This window comes from Aquarana catesbeiana, linkage group LG04 (genome assembly GCF_042186555.1).
Source record: "Aquarana catesbeiana isolate 2022-GZ linkage group LG04, ASM4218655v1, whole genome shotgun sequence".
Classification (NCBI taxonomy): domain Eukaryota; kingdom Metazoa; phylum Chordata; class Amphibia; order Anura; family Ranidae; genus Aquarana; species Aquarana catesbeiana.
This window is the reverse complement of record NC_133327.1, coordinates 214,564,671-214,575,261: the sequence shown is the minus strand read 5'-3', so window position 1 is coordinate 214,575,261 and position 10,591 is coordinate 214,564,671. Positions and strand designations below refer to the sequence as shown.

The 10,591-nt window shown below is 42.4% G+C and overlaps 1 long non-coding RNA gene across 1 annotated transcript; it reads right to left on the bottom strand.

Moving 5' to 3' along the window:
• Window positions 1–651: 651 nt before the first annotated feature.
• On the bottom strand, window positions 652–1,596 carry LOC141141463 (uncharacterized). The gene is made up of 2 exons (XR_012244091.1): window positions 741–1,596; window positions 652–699 (listed from the first exon to the last, which is right to left on the bottom strand). It is a non-coding gene; the product is annotated as an uncharacterized lncRNA (long non-coding RNA).
• Between the last annotated feature and the right edge of the window lie 8,995 nt (window positions 1,597–10,591).

Here is a 10,591-nt window from a genome sequence, read left to right as displayed (position 1 = left end):
TATACACTCCACACCCCTCTCATGTACATACTACCCACCTACATACACTCCACACCCCTCTCATGTACATACTACCCTCCATACACTCTGCACCCCTCTCATGTACATACCACCCACCATACACTCCGCACCCCTCTCATGTACATACCACCCACCATACACTCCACACCCCTCTCATGTACATACCACCCACAATACACTCCGCACCCCTCTCATGTACATACTACCCACCATACACTCCACACCCCTCTCATGTACATACTACCCACCATACACTCCACACCCCTCTCATGTACATACTACCCTCCATACACTCTGCACCCCTCTCATGTACATACTACCCACCTCCATACACTCCGCACCCCTCTCATGTACATACTACCCACCATACACTCCACACCCCTCTCATGTACATACTACCCACCATACACTCCGCACCGCTTTCATGTACACACTACCCACCATACACTCCGCACCCCTCTCATGTACATACTACCCACCTATATACACTCCACACCTCTCTCATGTACATATTACCTACCTATATACACTCCACACCCCTCTCATGTACATACTACCCACCTACATACACTCCACACCCCTCTCATGTACATACTACCCACCATACACTCCGCACCCCTCTCATGTACATACTAATCACCATACACTCCGCACCCCTCTCATGTACATACTACCCACCTATATACACTCCACACCCCTCTCATGTACATACTACCCACCTATATACACTCCACACCCCTCTCATGTACATATTACCCACCTATATACACTCCACACCCCTCTCCTACTCAAATTTACCACCATTGTACAGTAGTGGGCCCTACCAGGGAGTGACCCGTGCCATACAGAAAAAACAGTGAGTGTGGATAAATTATGCTACCTATTGGGCACGGCTTTTTAGTTTAAATAGAAATTTGAGTCTGTTTTTTTTTTTTATATTTCTTTACAGTTTTATTTTTTATTTTTTTTACAATCTTTTTATTTATTTTTTTATGTTTCTTGGTGAGAGTTTTTGGTTTCTTTGGTGGGATATCAGGGGTCTAAACAGACACCTGAAGTCTCACTTTTGAGACAGAGAAAGGAAATAAGGAAACACATTTCCCAGTTCCTTTCTCTATAGCGTCAGCTGCACTGCAGATGAAAGAAGAGGAGACAGAGGCTCCTGTTAATTCATAAACTAAAGCATAGTATGCTATGAATGAACACAGTGAGTGATCAGTTCCAATCACTCACTGTGTTCTTTTGGAAAAGGTAGGGGCTGGTAAAATTAAATTTACCAGCCCCTTTTCCCAGCCTCCATCCTGAAGATCCCCCCACAGCAGTCAGCTGGAGAGCAGAGGAGGAAAGTAGCCAGGGCTGTGGGGGGGGGCACACCGTTATTTTTTATCGCTTTAATTATTTTTCCCATTATGGGTATGAGTGGGGCCTCATGTCTAAGTTTTGCCTAAGGCCTCACAAAGCCTAGAGCCGCCTCTGAAAACAATTGTCTGGGACAGAAAAATATGAAAGGAAACAGTACTGTTAGTAAGAAGCTTGAATGTCTAATGGCATAACTTCAAGTAAGTGGCATCTTCTTCAGTAGCACTAGTACCCTGCTTACTACAGACTATATGATTTATGTCAGAAATAAAAGCATATAACATGTCCAGTTAAGTGGTGCTGTAGTTTGGCTTTTTTTCCCCTAATCTTTATCACAAGGGTTGTCAATATGGCATTGAAGACCCCATGTTATCCTGGGGCATTAGCTGAACACTACCAATTTAAATTGATTTGAATAATCCATGTGTAAAAATGCTGTTATATTGAAATGATGCTGCATGATGATCTGTCCCGAATGCAAAACTGATGGTGGAAAACTAGAAAATAATTCAGCATGATATGTAAAATATATCAGCATGTTCATAATAATATAATAAACCATGCCATGGCAGTTAAATGCTTGTTTTATAGGTCATTCTTCTCCCCAGAATTACCAACACAAAGTGCAAAGAGCGCACACATTTGCAAAAAGAAGATATTTGGCAATGATGTATATCCTGTGGGAAATATTATCAAAATGAAAAGCACTAAATACCCATGTTAAGCTTTGTAGTTTATTGTAATAAACATTGTAATAACACATCCAAATAAAAACTGCTAGCAGGAAAGATGTTAAACCATCACCTAATTATTGCAAAGAAATTGAATATTACCGAGTTGCAGAAAATATGACCGACAATACAGCTGCAAATAAATCAGGTTTTTACAAATACAATGGCTAAAAGATGGCAGTCGGGTTATGCAAAATAAACTGCATCTAAGCATAAATATAATAAAATCCCACAAAGAAACATTGTTGCCCAGTGACTGTAACAAATTAACAGTGGAAAATGTGCAGGATATTATCAGTTGTCTTCTGTTCAGCTACAGAGATTATATTTTTCATGGTGATGTAATCTTATTAGAATTGAAGGTGTAAATGTATTATAGAATGCTCAACTGTTATCCATTCAGCTAGAGATTATGTAATCATATCAACAATAGTAAGAGATAGAACTGCAACAATATATCATTGGATAGTGTGTGTTTTAGATTACTGGAAGGGAGTGTGTATGCAATGCCCAGGTTCTTATAATATGTAATATCAGATTGCATTGCCTTCTGTGTTTTAAAATTATTTTGTTTATGTAATGTATTTGACTCTCTAAATTATTTATGTCAAATAAATCCATGACAACAGAATTTTTTAGACTTTAGTCTCTTGTCATCATCATAACTTTTGTGGTGTCTAAATATGACCTGTAATATTTCTATTTATTTTTCTCTTATTCTTCTACATGACTGCTTAGGCTGTATAGTGTCAATATACAACCCAGGAAGTCTTACACAAATGTGATATTTCCTTCTGCCTTGTAGCATAGTTTCTATTCCAGTACAATAATGGCCAACCTTCTGCCTTTTCCTGGAAGCTGACACCTAAGCAACATATTTCTTTTCCACAGTGGTCACTCAAACATCCATATGCAGACATCTAAATAAGTGACAATTTTCTTTTCTCATGAATGACATAATAAAGGATCATATAACTACTCGCCCTTCCCCTAGCAGCAAATACTCACTTTTCCTCTCTCCTTAGTTGTCTGCTTGGCTTCCAAAATCAGGAAAAGAAAGCCCTGTGCAATCTCCAATTAAACATGCTAGCATTTAAGCAGGGCTATAGACTTCTACCCTGTCCATATGTGAGTGTCAAGCACAAGGCACTACAGGGAACAAGGGGAGTAAGTCATATGCTCACTCATGTTTGAACATAATGGGTCTTTCAATTTGCTCCCAATGGCCAAATAAAACATCAGTGGAGCTATGAAAAGGTGGACATATGTTATTTTGATGAGGGAAGTTAGATGACCCTTTCAATTTGCCCTGCATGGGCAAAGGAAAGCGTTACAAAACCAGCTCTGTCATACAGTTAAATCAGTATGCTACTTCTAGTGGCTGACAACTACATCCATCTTTTAAATACATAAATAGATACATAGTGAGGAAGATTTACTAAAGCAGTTAAGAATATTTACTCATTATATATTGTGTAAAGATTCACTTCAATTATCCAGTCATGTAAAAAACAATGAATGAATCTTCTCAACTCCTGTATTAAAGAGGAACTACACTCATTTTTTTATTGAAAGTAAGCAGCTACAAATGCTGTGGCTGCTGAGTTTTAAGAAATAGACACTTTCCAGCCCAGGAGTCCAGTGCTGTCTTCACCTGGGCTGGGTTTTCGTCAAACTTTGGATACCTGGTTCTGCCATCTTGGCTGTGGGAAAAAGGTACCTGCTCCCAGAAAAACAAAAACAACAATACTATAATGGGGCGTACACACGGTCGGACTTTTCGGTTACAAAAGTCCGATGGACGCTGACGGACCAAATCCGGCGGACAATCCGATCGAGTGTGGGCTTCCCCAGACTTTGAGCTGACTTTTCCAGTCGCAAATCTGACGGATTTTAGATTTGGAACTTGCTTCAAATCTTTACGTTGTAACTCCGCCGGACCCAGAAATCCGCTCGTCTGTATGCTAGTCTGACGGACAAAAACCCACGCTAGGGCAGCTATTGGCTACTGGCTATCAACTTCCTTATTTTAGTCCGGTGTACGTCATCATGTACAAATCCGTCGGACTTTTGTAGCTTGTCGGAGGGGCTGTCGGACTTTTGTAGCCGAAAAGTCCGACCGTGTGTACACCCCATAAGAGTAGTGGGAAAGGAAGAAGATAAGTAAAAGTTCACTTTTAAAGTTCCACTTTATATATGTCTCACTATGTCTGGTGCGAAGATTAAGATAATCTGTGCTATGCTCAAAAACATAATTGAAGCAATCCATGAACAGTAAAGTGAAGTAAATCATGGATTCTCCAGGAAGTTGGCCAAGTTCCTTTTTATACCTTGTTACGTAAACTATAAAAAAAAATTCTTGCAGTCCAATAGTAAAGTAAACCAGAATAGATTGCCTAAAATGCTAATTACCTGGCTGTCAGCCTGACTCTCTGACTCCAATATTTTCTTTATCACTGACCCACAACAAGCTTGCAGATCAAACATTTTAATTTTACTTACTATATATTTGTTCAGAATCAGTCATTTAGAATATAAAGAATCCCATGACAGCAGGGTAACTAGTATTTTCAAAAGGAGGTTAGGTTTGGCTTTCAACACATTTTCTCTGATGACAAATGTCTTAAAGGATACATAAAAACAAGCTAGACTATACTGGCAAAAGAGAAACCGCATGGCTCACATGTACATCTCAAGTCATATAGTTGTATCTTATGGGTCAAAGTGTCAGCCAATGCCATCCCAAATCCCATAGAGATAAATACAATATACAATCTTCAATGACTCATGTCTGGTAAGGAAAGAAGTAGCTTGCGTTGAGGTATTTTGAACACAAAGTGTTCAGCATCAGGGAGAAAGAACAATTTCAGAGTGACAATCCTCCTAAAATAGAGTCCTGTATATAAATGAAGAACTTCTCTAAATATCAACAGAGGTATGATCAGAACTGTGTGCTTCTGCCAGCTTAGGCAACTATGAATTAAAAGTACACACCGGTCAAAATTGAAAATTAGACTTTGGGAAGCATACAGGGAGCACAGCCTACCTGCTGAGTACTTTAGCTTTCAGTCGAAATATTTATGTACTATACCACCTTTCTACCTTTTATCTGTTATTGATGCTAGAACACCATCCTTGCTGCCTGACACATTAAGAAAGCCTAATGAAAAAATGACAGAAAAAGTTACTTATGGTTCTTAGTCAGATACCAACCTGCTGTGCAAATGTAAATGTGATTGATGATAGTAAAGGCAGAGTGTAAGGTACACAGTACAGGTTATAGAAAGCACTCCCCTACTGTCCCTCACAGAAGTTGTGAATGTTTGTGAATGCAGGCAGTGCCAGTGCTACCACTAGGCAAACTATGTAGTCGCCTAGAGCGAACTGCCGCCTAGGGCGCCTGAACGCTGGTGTCCTTACCGTCTGGCTCTGCAGCATGCAACTAACTCTCTGCAGGCAGCCGCTCCATCCATCCATAGTGTCAGAGGCACAGTGGGGCAGAGGGCTGTGTCTTGATGCTGTAATGGAAGCAAACAACATCCCTTGTGCGCCTCTATGATCAGTGACTTACTGTCTATCTCACCAGTCTCTGAGTCAGTGGTGTATCCATGTGTGCAGGGAGGGCGGGGGGGGGGGCACTGTGACCCACACTGCACATATGGATAATCCCCTGGTTCACAGTCAGGGACAATTGGTGCGGCGGCAGGGATAGCTGCAAGCACTGATCTCCCTGTATGGCATTTCAGCTGATAGTCACTTCTCATCCTCTACCTCCAGCGGCTGTCAGCTGAAATGCCTTACAGGGAGATCAGTGCTTGCAGCTGTCCCTCCCACCACACCAATCATCCCTGACTGTCCTCCATCTCCGGCCCCCATGTCCTCCTTCTCTGGCCCTTCCTCCGTGTCATCTTCCTCCTCCTACCCCCAAGACCTCCTTCTCTGGCCCTCCCTTTGTATCCTCCTCCTCTGGCCCCTGTGTCCTTCTCTGGCCCCCTCCATTTCCTCCTCCTCTGGCCCCCATGTCCTCTTTCTCTGGCTCCCCTCCTTGTCTTCCTCATCCGGCCCCCATGTCATGCTCCTCCTCTGCCCCCCTCATCACCTTGCAGCCGACTTCCCTCCTCTCCTCTCCCGCCAGCTGCTGGGGAGATCTGTCAGGAGGGAGAGCGGAGGAAGGGTCTGGTAAATATGTCTGTGATTACTCTGCTTCAGTTTATGAATGGAGATGAACCTCTGTCTCCTCTCCATTCATCTTCAATGCTGAGGCTGCTGAGAAAGGGACTGGAGAATCTGTGTCCTCAGTCCCTTTCTCTGTCTCAAAGGGGTGATGTCAGGGGGTCTATTTAGATCTCTGATATCTGACCAACATAAAATAAGATAAAAAAACTACTGACACCACCCTCCCCTGCCCTACTGACACTTTCCACTGCCCCCCCCAAAAAAAAATCATTGTGAAAAAAAATACAATTAAATTGTAAAAAAATAAAAACATACAAATAAAAAAAACACTGACACCATCCACTGCCCTACTGACACTGTCCACTGCCCCATAGAGGCAGGGTTTGAAATTGTTCCTTGCACTGACAGGGTCACATCATCAGATGCAGATCAGAGCCCCAGACCCGGTGAGTGAAACACTGTCACTGACATTGTATTACTATATATATTTTTTATAGACTGATCTGTCAATCACACTGATGCGTGTCTGTGTACCAAGCACATGGCCTGGATGTACCCCCTTCCTGGTAGGCTGCATTTGATAGGCACTGGTGAGGCTGCATTGATGGGCACTGGTGAGGCTGCATTTGATGGGCACTGGTGAGGCTGCATTTGATGGGCACTGGTGAGGCTGCATTTGATAGGCACTGGTGAGGCTGCATTGATCGGCACTGATGAGGCTGCATTGATTGACATGGATGTGGCTGCATTGATCGGCACTGGTGAGGCTGCATTGATGGGTACTGATAAGCTGCATTTGATGGGCACTGGTGAGGCTGCATTTGGTAGACACTGGTGAGCCTGCATTGATGGGCACTAATAGGCTGCATTTGATAGGCACTGATAAGCTGCATTTGATGGGCACTGATGAGGGTGCATTTGATGGACAATGGTGAGGCTGCTTGATGGGTCTAGCAAAGTGTTGCATGCAAGATAGTAGCAGTCATTAACCATTTCAGCCCCGGAAGGATTTGCCCCCTTCCTGACAAGGCCATTTTTTGCGATTCGGCACTGTGTCACTTTAACTGACAAATGCGTGGTCGTGCGATCTTTTACCCAAACGAAATGTATGTAATTTTTTCCCCACAAATAGAGCTTTCTTTTGGTGGTATTTTATCACCTCTGCGGTTTTTATTTTTTGCGCTATAAACAAAAAAATCAACATTTTGAAAAAAAAATACAGTATTTTGTAGTTTTTGCTATAATAAATATCCCAATTTAAAAAACAAAAAACAAATGTTTTCCTCAGTTTAGGCCAATATGTATTCTTCTACATATTTTTGGTAAAAAAATAGCAATAAGCATATATTGATTGGTTTGCGCAAAATTTATAGTGTCTACAAAATAGGGGATAGATTTATGTAATTTTTATTATTTTTTTTTTTTTTTACTAGTAATGGTGGCGATCTGCAATTTTTATCGGGACTGCAATTTTGCGGCGATCAGATCAGACACGTCTGACACTATTTTGGGGCCATTGGCATTTATACAGCGATCAGAGCTAAAAATAGCCATTGATTACTGTATAAATGTCATTGGCAGGGAAGGGGTTAACACTAGGGGGTGATCAAGGGGTTAACTGTGTTCCCTCAGTGTGTTCTAACTGTAGGGGGATGGGACTGACTAGGGGAGGAGAGAGATCAGTGTTCATACTTAGTATGAACACATGATCTCTCTCCTCTCCCCTGAGAGAACCTGGATTTATGTGTTTACACACACAATCCCAGTTCTCGCCCGGTCACATGCGATCACGGGTGCCCAGCGGTCATGTGCATGGGCTACTGGGACACGTGCCTCCGGTGGCGCACGCATGCCTGCTGGTGCGTCTTAAAGGAGTGACGTACAGCTGCGGTGCTTTGCCCAGCCGAGCCAACCTGCCGCAGTATAACTGTGGTGGCTGGGCGACTAGTGGTTAAAAAGGTAGGGTATACATGGGCAGGGCAAAGGAGGTGGAGTCAGGGGTAGATCTGGGGGGGCTGCAAAATGAGGTTTTCGCCTAGGGTGTCAAAAATCCTTGCATCAGCCCTGAATGCAGGAAATCACAAATAGCTCATTAATGAGTGGATTAACAACCACTCATTCTGATTTTAGGTTAATATTGTATGTATTTGCCAAATAGCATTAGTAGCTCTTTGTATACTTTCATTTTGCCTAAAAAAGAAATTTAAACAATGGGCCATTGAGGAGGGTCAGTCAGGTTGACCATCTCATGTAAACCATCACTGGTAACTGGGCAATTCTGTATGCCAGAACACAAAAATACCCAGATTATGGGCTCAACAACCACCTCAAAACTAGAAATCATAATTATGAAAAGTGAAAAATAAAACGTGAAGCTGCTTTGTCCAAAAAAGGCATACACATTTTTTTTGCACATATAACATTTTAAAAGATCATAGTACAAAGAATTAAAATTCTCCTGTAAACCTGTAGTGTCATTCTAAGACACAACATAATATAATAAAGCGTAACAAAAACTATGTAACCCAGTTTACAGCTCTAGCAGGAGACTTTCTGTGCTGAAGAGGAGACTCTTACATTGGCCACGACTGCAAGAAAGGTTATTGTCACAGAATGTAGTGAAGCCAATGGATAGCCACCCTCCATTCACTAGGCAATGCACTGAGAATGTTGACTGCTAGAGACTCTGAGAGGAAATGTGGAGGAATGTAGGAAATGTAGTCCCCAAAGAGATTTAGCCTGTACTTCAGTTTTGTTCTTGAACTTCAACTCTCAGAGGCACAGAGTAGGAGGAATAGTATAATTTTTCTCAAGCTGAAGAAAGGGGACAATTTGCAGAGAGACTGAGGCTAGGAGCATACTGCTGCACCTGAGTGAAAGAGGGACACTGTGGCAGCCATATTGGAGCATCAGAGGATCCCCTGAATGCCAGTTGACCCTGCTGCCCAATTAAGAAGCTGGACACTGAGGACAATGACTGGGGTACACTTTGGCTGCTGGCCAAACCTGCATTACAGTTTGACAAAAAAGGGATAGAGTTACCTGAAATATAATGCCAGTGCCGACATCACCACTTAAAGGAAAACTTCCTTGCATGCTGCACCATATCAGTTGGGCCCCAATGAGCTGGCTATGGGAAAAATAAGAGTACCACATTAATGACTGCTGATGCCAGGAGGGGTTTCTTAATTGAATCAATTGGGAGCCCACACTCTTGGCACTGTGAAATCCATGTGAACACAGCCAAGAGGCACCCATCTGTCAGCATGAGGCCAAGCCAAGCAGACTCAAGCTCAAGGCTGGGAGACACCGCGGAGATCAACCCACTTGACTACCCTGAGCTGTGGTCATACTGCACTGCCAGCACATCTGGACTGCATCCATGGCAACTCTTGCTAACGTTTCCCAGCACTTCTTACTACTTGACTGCATGCAGGTTAAAAAGACAATCATCAAGTGCACCAACACTTCCAAGGGCCTCAATGACAGCTGGTAGAAAAACAACTTTAAGGACTGTGCATTTCAATATTCTCCCAGTACATCCCCCTGGACCCCTTTACTACCTTTCTTGGTTATTTAAACAAGAATTGTGCCTATCCAGTCAGTTTAGGCCTAGCATAAGTACCATTAGTGCCCACTGGCAGTATAGTTCCTGCAGTTTGTTGCCTAGCTGGTTGCCATAGATGTAGAAGCCCTGTAAAATTGTATCCCTCATGAGAAGGGTTTACAAGTTGTAATGGAATACCTCTCAGAGTGAGGTCAATCAGCTTGAAAATATAACACTTTTGTTGCGCAACTTTTTCATTTCATATTATTTCATACTGACAAGGAACATTTTTATGTTTAAGCACTCTCACTTCCTCTAGGTGCAGGGTGTGGCAATGGGGACCAGATGAGCTCCCGCATATTGCAACCTGTATCTGGGATGGGGGACTGGAAGTGTAATCTGTTTTCTCCAGAAGACTTAGACATCGGCCTCAACCATGTCATCACATGGTATCGATATATTGACAATCTATTGATGATATGGGGAGGGACCAGGGAAGAGCTTGACCGATTTTGTGGACTATATTACACAAAATTCATTTAATTTAGGTTTCACTATGGATTGTCACCAACATCGAATTGCCTTTCTGGATGTTGAAACCTATATAAATGCTGAGGGTAAATTGGTCTCTGCGCTGTATAGGAAACCCACAGTGGGAAATACTATATTGCACGCATCTAGCTGACACCTTGAGTAACTTTTTAGAAGCATTTCCTACAGTCAATATTTATGCATTTGACCTAATTGTACTGATTAT